The sequence below is a fragment of the Plectropomus leopardus genome, chromosome 20 (genome assembly GCF_008729295.1).
Source record: "Plectropomus leopardus isolate mb chromosome 20, YSFRI_Pleo_2.0, whole genome shotgun sequence".
NCBI lineage: Eukaryota > Metazoa > Chordata > Actinopteri > Perciformes > Serranidae > Plectropomus > Plectropomus leopardus.
In genome coordinates this window covers 5,762,685-5,774,458 of record NC_056482.1, presented here as the reverse complement: position 1 = coordinate 5,774,458, position 11,774 = coordinate 5,762,685, and positions in this window count along the sequence as shown.

Sequence of the window (11,774 nt, the reverse complement as noted above, 5' to 3'; positions counted from 1 at the left end):
GATGGAAAGAGTGCTAGAATATTTAACTCGTTCGAAATTTTACTTTCTTCCTCTCAAGATGAGCACAAGGAAAATTAAAACTACAAATTGGGAAAAAATGTGCATACATAAAAGTAAATAGTAGGTGCTAAATAAACTTCACTGTGTTACATTTTTAAATGGAAAGGTGGGTGAATATAGGGTAAAGGACACATTGTATAACAATGTTATATGATAGACCATTAAAAGACACATTAAGGCTACAAAATCGCGTATTAACATGTCAGTGTTTCCACCACACCACAGAAACCCCATGTCCAAACCAACACTATATTCCTCTATAGATTACCCTTTGCAGCCTGTGCATACAACTGATATTCAGTTCCACAAAAGCCTTCCTCGGTGTAGCCTTCCTCAAATTAATCAGAACTAAGACAATTAAACAAAAACAACAAACAAAAGGAGCTTTGGACACCGTGGCGGGTGAAACAAGCAGTATTAAGCCACATAAATTAAACAGCCTGCCACTTAATTAACAGCAGAATAAAACATCACAGAGGCAGACAACACAAAGCTGTATAAACTGTATTAACTTGAAGGAAGAAGTACTCACATAATTTCATTTAAAGGTACAGTGTGTAACTTTTAGGGGCATCTATTGGCAGAAATGTGTAATAATTATCACTATGTTTTCATTAGTTCACAATTACCTATCAAGATGAATTGTTGTGTTTTTGTTGCTTAAAAAGGAGCCATTAATATCTATATAGCAGGTCACTAGTGATGCACGGGGTCAAGGTTTTTCAAAACCCCCACTAACCTGGCCTCTTACAAGTTACTGGTATTGCTGCCTTCAGGTGCTCCTTGGAAATGTTGTATTTAAGAGTTATGAGCACATGAAGACCTCCAAAGTCATAATTACAAATGGGAAATTGGGAAATTTCAGTGACAGCTGAGTTGCCGAGCTGTAACATTTGTGTGATTGTTTTAGGGTAGCAGAAATGGTGGAAAACATGGAAACAGTGTCAACAACTGACAATAAAAAAAAATAGATTGTTAGTTTGTTTCTAGTAGCTTTCATGTATTTTTAGTAGTTGCACATTTAGTATATGCATCTATTAGCTGTAGCAAACAAGCAAACCTTTATAATAAACGTATAGTATAGAACATGCCAGGCGAGTATACAAACATTGATAGCCACATTATTTTTATAAAACAATTTGCTGACTTAACATCCTTAATGAATAAACATGGCTGGCTAAAGTCTGGTCAGTGGTGAGAAACTTTTTTAGTAATTCACATATGAAATATCAATTTTTGATCATGTGCAAAGTGTAATATGGTATTAATGTTAACTGCTGCCCATGCAGAGACCTAGATTAAATATGAAAATATAATATAAACTGGAAACAGCTGTCAACCTGTTGTTTGAACACTCTTAACATTAATATGCAGCCCATCTTCTTTGTAGCTTCGATGTTGTTCCCACTTACAACTCAGAACCTCCAACATCACACGAATGCGCCATAATAAAAAAAAAAGCCCTCAAAGTGCGGCCTCTAATCTATAACAATTTATTAAGCCACACGTGTTTTTTAGGTAAAGTCAAAGTAAGTAGTAACTAAAGCAGATACATATGGTAAAAGTATCATAAAATGGATATAAGTAGCCTACCTCAAAACTGCACTTAATGCTGCCTTCATGTACTCTGGTCAGAAAAACAAACATGGACGCTAGAAGAAAAAAGGTTGGGTTTTTTTTGGCTGATGTTTTACCAAAAGCAAGTACAGAGCTCCTTTGTGCTTCAGCAACAGAGCAAAGTACATAGATAATTATAATGTCATTTCTGCTTATAAACAGATTAAAATGTCAACTACATACCTGTGCACATTCTAATATTTGCTTAGCTAGCTAGCTTTATGTTCCTGTAAAGCTAATTTAACATTGTTATCAATGTCAGTACACTCACCTGGTGTGTTTTATTGTTAGTTTGATTGCTCGCTACAGCTCATAGATGCATATTTTAAAATGTGCGACTACTAAAAGTAAATGAGTGCTACTAGGAACTACATACATTTTTTAACATCAATTGTTGACATTGTTTCAGCGCTTTCCACCATTTCTGCAGCCATGAAACGTCACGCAAACGTCACAACCGGGCAGTTCGGGTATCATCAAAATTTCCTAATTTCGCACACATAATGAAAACTTTGGAGGGCCGTTCATGTGCTTGTACCTTGTAAATATGATATTTCGGAGAAGCACGTGAAGGCATCGCGAGTAGAGTACAGTACGTTAGCCTAAAGTTAGCCTAGCTGTACTTAGTTGCATTAAACCCTGATTAGAGAAATTTGCACAGTATACAGCACAGACACGCAAACAGGCTATCCTGACAAACAAAGCTGAGGTTCTCTACATCACGGTGTGTTTGTTGTTGTTCTCACCTGCCTGGACGTCAGTCTGTGTGAGTCCTCAGCACCCTCCAGTCCTCCCAAACATCCTGCGAGTTCAACCTCTCTGCTCCTTCAGTCTCAAAGCACAATATAGGAGTCCACACGGCCTCACTGCCTAAATGCACCAATTCACTTTCTCAAACATTTTAAGCTCTGAAGTCACACCGTACATTGTTTTCAAAAACAGCAGAAAGGCCACACACACCTTTTTAAAAGGAAAACTAAGTTTGAACGCAGACGTCGGCAACGGAAGACGCTGAAAGACGCAGGTAACCAGTTAGCATTTAGCTAGCAAGTTCGGTTGAGCGGTGCGCCCGGTGATCACGTGATAACATGGGTGTGTCTGATTTACGTCACTTTGCGTAAGTGCATGGGAAAAGCAAAGCACATTTCATACAACAGAGTAATATAAAGTGCTTTACACTGTAATGAAACATAAAACATATTTAAGGATAGAGACTTACACTGTAAAAGCTATCAAAAAATACTGAATGATTTTCGATTTTAAAACATTATCATTAAAAGTAGTAAAAGTGCAGACAAGAGGTGCAAAGATGAAAAGATGAAACCAGTGAATATTAAACTAAATCCAATTTGTTACAATTACTGGAGTACATGTAATCTGTTAGCGTCCAGCCCTGCTGATATGCACAGTGTTATATGTGAGATGCACACAGCAGGGGTGTCTCTAGGACTTGAGGACACTGGGGGCTTAGCCCGGACCTCTGCAGGGGGGTTTGAGAGTATCCTACGATGGGATTAAAAATACATACATACATACATACATACATACATATATATATATACATAATGCTTTTTTTAATGCCCACTGGATTTTATGAGTATGAAAAATCTATTGTCCACGATGTGGCAATTTTTCCCTTGGTTTCACTAAAACATAAAATGTGCATTCAACATGGCACATCCAATAAAAAACACACATACGACAACATAAAAGCAAAAATACAAAATGCTTTAAGAAATCTTGGCAATACACATTCATTAAAAAATAAAATGCACAACATATGAGTCAGTAATATACACAATATACAAGACTGAAATAAAATTGACCTACTTTGCATTATTTACTCTTTAAAACTTTTTCCAGCTTTCCAGATAAATTATGAATTGTGACATCAAAAATATTTGTAGTTAGTAATTATTCTGAGTTGAAACAGAACACTTTGCAATGCTATCCTAAAATTAAGAGAATCTTGAGGTACTTGTACTTGAGTATTTCCATTTAATGCTACTTTATACTCAACTCCTCTACATGTCAGAGGGAAATATTGTAGTTTTTACTCCACTACATTTATAATGGTGTATTATTAAAGATTAAACTATCTACCAGTATGCAAAGCATTTGAAATGAGCAACAATACAAACAGCAAAATTAAAGAAACTAGCAGAACATTGTCTTGCACATGCATGCACTCACCTGCTAGAGTGTGTGCCCCATATTCCAAGGCACTTGCAGTGGCCCAGGTTCATTTCCAGCCTGTGGCCCTTTGCTGCGAGTCATTCCCCCTCTCTCTCCTACATTTCCTGTCAGTCCACAGATGTATAATCAATAAAGGGAAAAATCCCTAAAAAAAATAAAAATGCATTGCTTCAGTGAGACATATTATTATTATTGTACTATTTTAGAGGGCTTAAAAACAAGACTGGAATAGCACACTATTAGATCCTAAGGCTTTTTTTTAACTATTAGGACTATTATTTTATTTTATTTTATTTTATTTTTTAATAAATTATTTTCATTAATGTCTTGGATGCCCAAATCTGCCATAAGGCCCCCCAAAATAAAGTCCAAAATTTGAAAACTCATTTCCCACTATATTGTTTATTATAAGAAAGTATATCTATAAATATACAATACAAACATGCAATAAATCAAACATAAATTACATAAACACATAAATTACACATGCAGAGCAACATATTATTGACACTTTAGCATCTGACAATTATATAGACATTAACATTAGCCGAATACGCCTACGTACATGCGTGCAGCGGGATGACAACATCACATAAAAGTATAATAATTTGTTATGTTTATTAATTATTACATTTACAAATACGTTTTTAGGGACAGCGGTACATGGTCTCCTCTCATACAAAAGCTTTTGTAAGGTATATTTTAATCAATATATCAGGTCTAACACATTTGAAAATTGGGGAGGATGTGTCCAAGATGGCCTCCAAACAAATCTCGAAACTTGCGACAGCCATTATTTCTGTCTGTCTCCTCTCAGCAGTGTCAAACCGAGGACACGTTTCTGCCTGACGGCTCAAAGGAAATGCATGACGACCCATTTCAGCCACGGGTGTCTAACCTGTTTAATCTGCTCTGGCCTAAATAGTTGGCGTACAGAGCATCACCAACTCCAGCCGTCTCAGCTGATCACAAGGCAGACGCCGCACTGCTACGCCTGTGACTAACAGCAAATGATCCCTGAGAGCTATAAATGCCAGTTTCTCTTTGTGCACGGGCGGATGGAGGTGTGGACTGACCTTGTTTTCACCTATTTTAATGACCGGGTGTTCATCTTGGAGGGCCAGCTTTCTGTTAACTGCTAACGGGAAGGACATTATCAAAGGGAAGCAGAGTGAGGGACTGACATTAAGGAGCTCACGGTCCAATGGACTGAAAGGGATATTCATTAGGAGACAGAAGAAACTGCATAGACATGTATGCATTCAGATGGGCCAAAAACATGAAGGACGACTTCAGTTTAATTCAGCCTGAGCCTTATTTTTGAAGTTTTACATAAAGGGAAAGTTCTTTTTTAAAAAAAAACAAACTAGGGTTGTATAAGGTATTATTCATAGAAAGTGTATTACCTACGGTAGATGTCATCAGCACGCCATCAGTTTGAAGAAGCGACAAGGGGTGCCGAAATGGAACCCAGCCGGAACTTTCTCACAACAAGTTGCAATAATGTTTTAAAAATTTTCAATCAATGTTCATTTATTGTAGCCAGAAACTGTAACTATCATTGGACTGGATTGGCTCAGTCAGAAAACATAATCAAATCTAAGCTTAAAATAGTGATAATTAATCAAAATCACGTAATTCTACATGTCTCATTTAAAATTTTACGGAAAAATTAAGTGTTTGCACAAACAAGATCCGGCAAATAACTTAAAATTCTGCAATTTTGCATGCATGACAAATTTATTAATTTTTTTAAGTTGTTTTTTTTTTTCAACTCCAGGATTTTGTTTTCAACTTTAAACTTTTGATCACCAAACAGCAAATTAAAAAATCTTAAAAATTTAAAAAATATTTTTAAAAAACTCAGAGAAGTTCAAGGAAAAATATTTGTAGCTCCAGGGAGGGTCAATAAGAAAAAATAACATAATAAAAACAAAGTCACACCAAAGCCACCACCGATCCTCTCACAGACAAATTACAGTTCCTAATTCCATTTTTTTTTTAACGCTGCATGACATGCCTTATCAGCCCCACTTCACACTTTGTCTGTCCTATCTAGTCAAGACAATAAAAGAAACCCCCAAAAAACCTAATATAGCTGAGTTTTCAAATCTGGTGGACCTGACTGCGTGTAGGAAACACATTCAGATTATGTCTGCTATTATCCACTGACCACAGGTTACATTAACTCATTCTACACTTAAACACCCACGCAAACAGCCCCACCTATCCATTATCTATTACCTAATACTTACACTGCTTTGTGCTCGCACACACGAAACATGGACACCTGACTGTCCTCTATAATTTACAGGGACAAAGAAGGAAAATGAGGGTCCTTTGGAGAAGCAGGTGGGCAGGTTGAGCTTAATGAGTGTGCCTATTGTGGAGGATTACCGAGCCGTCACGGTGCAGGATCACAGTGAACTGCTCATCCCGAGGCTCTCACGAACGCCATCACACACATGTCACACACTCCTCAAGTGCTGACAAGTCCGGGGCCTCGGAGAGGGCCTGGAAGACCCCATCCCCCTCCCCCCCACAACCCCTTTGCAAAACCACAAACGTCAATTAAAAGGAAGCATTTAAAAATGGCCGCGCTCTGTCAGGACAAACATTTTCTCTTTCTGTGTGAGTCTAACGTTACCAGGCTTTCATGTCCAAAACACACAAATTCACGATTGAACACATTTTTCTCCTAAACATACAAGCGAACACACACACACACACACACACACACACACACATACACATCCACACTGCTATAAAGCTGTTGTGCCAACATCATCACAGGAACAACTGATGACACTGATGACAGAGAGGATGGAGCAGTGCTGACAGGATGGCGGGCAGGGAACACACGTCCTGAAAAATGATACAGTGATCATGGCAGCAGAACCTCCAACAGGTGGTGCGACAGATGCTGCATGCACTCGGATGCTACCTTCTAACGTATTCCTTCTTATCCCCTAAATTAAAAAAAACATACAAATCATAAAAAAGCAAATAGAAACAGGTGTAGAAGAGAGGAGGTAGGACAGAGGCAGCAGAAATGCCGTGTTGATGTGAATGAATTATTTTTGTATTGATCTGTGTTCGCCTTTGGCAGTGTGACGTTTGGAGACTATTGGTCCATGGATTATCATTTCTACCCTTTTGACATAACCAATAACATCAATATGAAATATATCTACACCTATAGAACTGATTATGAATGTGGTTTACAGCGAGGACAAATATGTTTGTCTCTTTCCACTGTGTTGAATATTCTTCTCACTACTTGATCTGTAGCAATGTCTCCAACCTCAGTCCGTGAAATTAGATTCAGATGTAGCTCAGATGTGGCAGATAATGTGCCTTGTCAGTATTTCTATTAATAAGTCTGAGATAATGACTTCCATTGCCTTATAGGTTAAATGATGACTTCTCAAGAGTTGATGGACTCGTCAGACGTGGATTTCACCGCCATGGCGGCAGATTATAATGAGACACTTCAGGAATTGCTCAGACATATCATATCATCTTCCTTAGACGTTTACAACTTCAGTGTCGGAAAGCAGATTCAGATGTACCTCAGATGTGGCAGATAAGTGCCTTGTCAGTATTTCTGTTAATTTTACAGATAATTTTTATCATCTCTCATTAGGTTGGACGATAAATATATATGTATGAAGTTGTTTACTTGGAGTTCAGTGCTCGTCCTGGATACATGTGACAAAAACAAAACTGATAACACCGCTGAATCATTTTTATGTCCTTGGAGACTTATCAAGGCTGCTAGAAATTTGCAAAGCAATCCCATAATGTTGGCGAGCCTATTAACGCTGCATTCGCGTCATGCAGAGGGAACAAACTTGCTGTTTTCCAGCTTATAAAACCAACATCCAAGTTGTAACTCTGATTGGCTGCCGGATGTGTTTTTCCCAAAGCTCTGATATATCCAAGTTTATGTAATGTGGAGGGGAAACAAACACGCATGGTTTGTAAATTAAACATTGCAAGGTAAATTAATTCTAATTTGAATATTTCTTTTGTGGCTCATTTTTGGATATTTTTCCCGTCTCTGGACTGCCGTACATGTTTCTGCCTCTTGATGCTCAGGCAACAACAGGGAGAGCCAGCCAGAGCCTGCTGACATTTCATTACAGGATCCAGCTTGTAATATAATTTTAGGGCCAACTGGAAATGCAAAAATGAGTTTAACTAATGCGTCAGTGAATAACTTACAGATTTTATTTTCTCAGGCATAACAATGAATGTCTAAGAATGCTATAACCTTTGCCACCGTGGCCTACGATGACGTTATAAACGCTGCTGTATTTGACCTGCATACCATTCATTACTTTGAGGCTCAGACTTGTGGCTGAGATGCTGTCTGAGGTGCGAATGCTGTAATTAGCAATTATTTGGGGATAAACAGTGTTGCACTCGGCTCTTGACACCTCTGCAGGAGGTGGACGGTAACTTTAAAAGGGACGTGATGAGTGAGACCAATTAAATCCAGGGTCAAAAAGTAGAGATCAGAGGATGTGTCACTTCAAAAAGCAACGCTGCATTCTTAGCGGGGAGTGCAAAGGCTGCACCGACATATTACGGAGATCGTTCAATTTGCACTGAAATATTAAAGGGGAATGCCACCCAGAGTTAGATTTACAATATGTTATTTTCATGGCTTATGACAGCTCCAACACATTCTCATCCAAAGTCGTCACATATTGCTGCTTGTCAGTAAACTTCTGCCTCTACCTATTACACTCTAGGTATCCTTCTGCGTCTGCTGTTAATGTTACGGGATGCCGCTATCGTGATGTCAGCACAAGCACAGGGTGGGATGATGCTGCATGTGGTTATGTTCAGGCAAAAACTTACTCTTGAAGCCAGAAACTAGAGAATTAAGTCTCAAACTTGTGATGTCAAAGGATATTGAGCTGCTTCATAGACTCACAGAATGTTTGTAGTCTTTTTTACACACAAATGAGCTTTATTTTACTGCAGTGTAGCACCCATTCGCTGCAACCGGACTTGCACTATGTACTACAAACCCAATATGTTTTCTATAGTTGAACATATTTTTGTGTGAATAAACAGTAGTAGGTATTTTTTCAGCCTCCTTGTCATTTGGAAATGTGTAACCATGGAAACCTGTACAAGGCACAGCTCCACTGGCAATTTCAAAATCATTTCAATAAATATAAATAAAATATTTCATGCCTTGCAAAGTGGAATTTGATCCGTACACATAAAATGAAGTGTTATTTACATTACAGTGCTGTCTTGGCAGCTGTCTATTTTGAATGTTGGCATCGACTGCAGTGCATTGTGGGATATCTATAGTGTCTAGACTTGGGTTGCAAATTGTAAGCACTTTTCTTGACCAATTAAGGGTAACATTAACAATAAATTAACTGACTAATCAGAACATTTCCCTGGCTGCTCTCAGCGTCATCTAAAACACCTTTCACTGCTCACTGTCTGTGGAGCAGCTCCAGACTTTATACCCTACGACATCACAAATTTAGTTTTGGATTTGGGTGAGATTTGATCATGTCTAACGATATTTTTAGACTGTCTTAGACTATAAGAATAGCATGTATGAATTTTGAAAATCAGTGTAGCTCCTCTTTAAGTTCCACAAAAATATAAAGAAAAACAAAAGAAAGAAAGAAGAACACCCAACCAAATATTGGAAGTCAAACGAATTGACAGTAAGTTGCTGTAGATTTTCTCCTTCAGCTGCGGCTGTGAGCAGTCTGTGTATATATATATATATATATATTGAGTCTAGCCTGTCACTATATTTCACCCCAAGAGAAATCTAATAACCCGTATATATGCTGTATATTGTTCAGGTTTCTCATAAAAGCATTCCTCACTGGAATAAGCTTTAATGGCTGTTATTTATATTTGGGCCGGGCAGGTTTATTCTGTGCGCCTACAGAAATCATTACATTTCCCCTTGGGAGAGGCTTTAGCAACGTGCGTTTCACCCTGGCAGATGACTCAGCAATAATACGTTTCCCCTTTATCGGTTTTTCCTTTGGCGTTATTGGTTACCTTCCACAGGGGTCATTAAAAAACAACAAGGGGGAGATACACAGAGGCCACGCACTGTACCGTTCTGTTGATTTTGTGCTGTGTAATGAGGAAGAAACTACCTCAGATTACTGAAACGGCACAGACTGAAGCTGAGGGAGTGAAACACTGAAGAGCTATTAAGTATTTAACACTATTTCAGTTGTAATGCTGGGCGTGTGTGGTTTACTCAAAGAATTCACTTAAGGATATTTACTTTTGGCTCCGCTGTTGACAGACTGGAAAGAGATCTTAACTTTGTGAAGTTCTCAGGAAATGAAAATCCTTTTTAACGTTATCAGGGAATGATATCAGAGACTGTTAGCTGAACTGGAATTACCCAGATGGCTGATTGGCATTGACATCACAGTCTTGAGTGTGCGTGTATGTGCAACAACACCTGTCAGACACAAAAAAAAAACAGAGCATATACAGTAGACACAAACAGGTCTCCATGACATGCATACAAAAAGCTCGAGTTCCAGTGAAATGCGCCCTTCCCGTCTCTTTCCACACCTTTCCGCAGTTCTCTTTTGTCGCACAAACACAAACATTCCCTCCTCTGTTTGGCGCCTTTTGACAGGTTTGACTATAGGGTCCATATGGTAAAAGCTGCGGCTCACTAAAGCATACAGACTGTGTCAAAACCATTCAAAAAGAGATAATAGAGGAGTGTGCAAGCTTACCTTTAACAACAAAGATGATGATCATAACAGATCCCTGAAGACCAGCACGAGGATCAAAGGTCTGACCAAATCTACACATGCTCCTCAGTGTCAAAGGTCTGAGAGAGACAAAGATGAAGTCACACAAAAACAATATATACTGTAAAACGTCAAATAAAAGCCCAGTCCCAATTAGGCACCCAGTCCCTTTTACAAGCCCGGTGTGGGGACACATTTTGATGAATAAAGGTCCGTCTCTGTTATATATATAGAGGCCCGGTCTGGTTGCCATGCAATTCAGTTTCATAGAAGTTCTTTGGATGTATAAAACCGGGTTGTGGCTACCTGCTGGAGATAACGGTAATAAGCTGCTTAGATGATACATACAATATTTAGACAATTTTAAACTTTTGTCAGTATGGACATACTACATGAGATTCTCCACAATTCAACCGTACAGTTAATTTTACTGACACTGAGCCTCAAACAAGACATCAATACTGGCAAAGAACACAACAGAGATGCATAAAAAAAAAGAATTAGTATTTGTAGACTATATTTTAAAAGCAAAAAAAAATTCCGGTGAACTACATAATAATTATATTTTAAATGATCTAACAGAATTATTTTCATTTTAAGCTTTTCTTTTTCTCTTTTTTATTTTTGTTTGTTTCACTCTTTTTTGGGGGGCAATTTTACAGATTTTTTTTTTCTTGCTTACTTCTTCCCATTTTTCTGAAAAAAAGCCACTAGGTTGGAAAGGGTTAAGTAAATAATTTGATATTTGATTGTATTTCCCATCTTGTGAGCAACAGTTTGTGTTAGAGGAATCAAAGCCTGTCCCACATAGATGCCTGTCCCAAATATAAGCCTCTTGTGTTCAAGCAAATAATAGCTCGGGCTATAAACTGTTTTCAGGTACATAAGAAATGTAAAAATACATTAACCAGCAATTAAATTCAAATAAAAATAAATTAAAGGTATAATTCACACCAAAATCAAAATTACATATTTCCCCTCTTACCTGTATATATTATATATCAAAAAAGCAATAAAATAAAATAAATAGACAGTCAAATATAAATGTCAGTAATAGACAGCAGTTATTCAAAGTCATCAAAACAAAGTTGGAGCGACACTTCGGTGGCCTGTAAATGCTTCAGG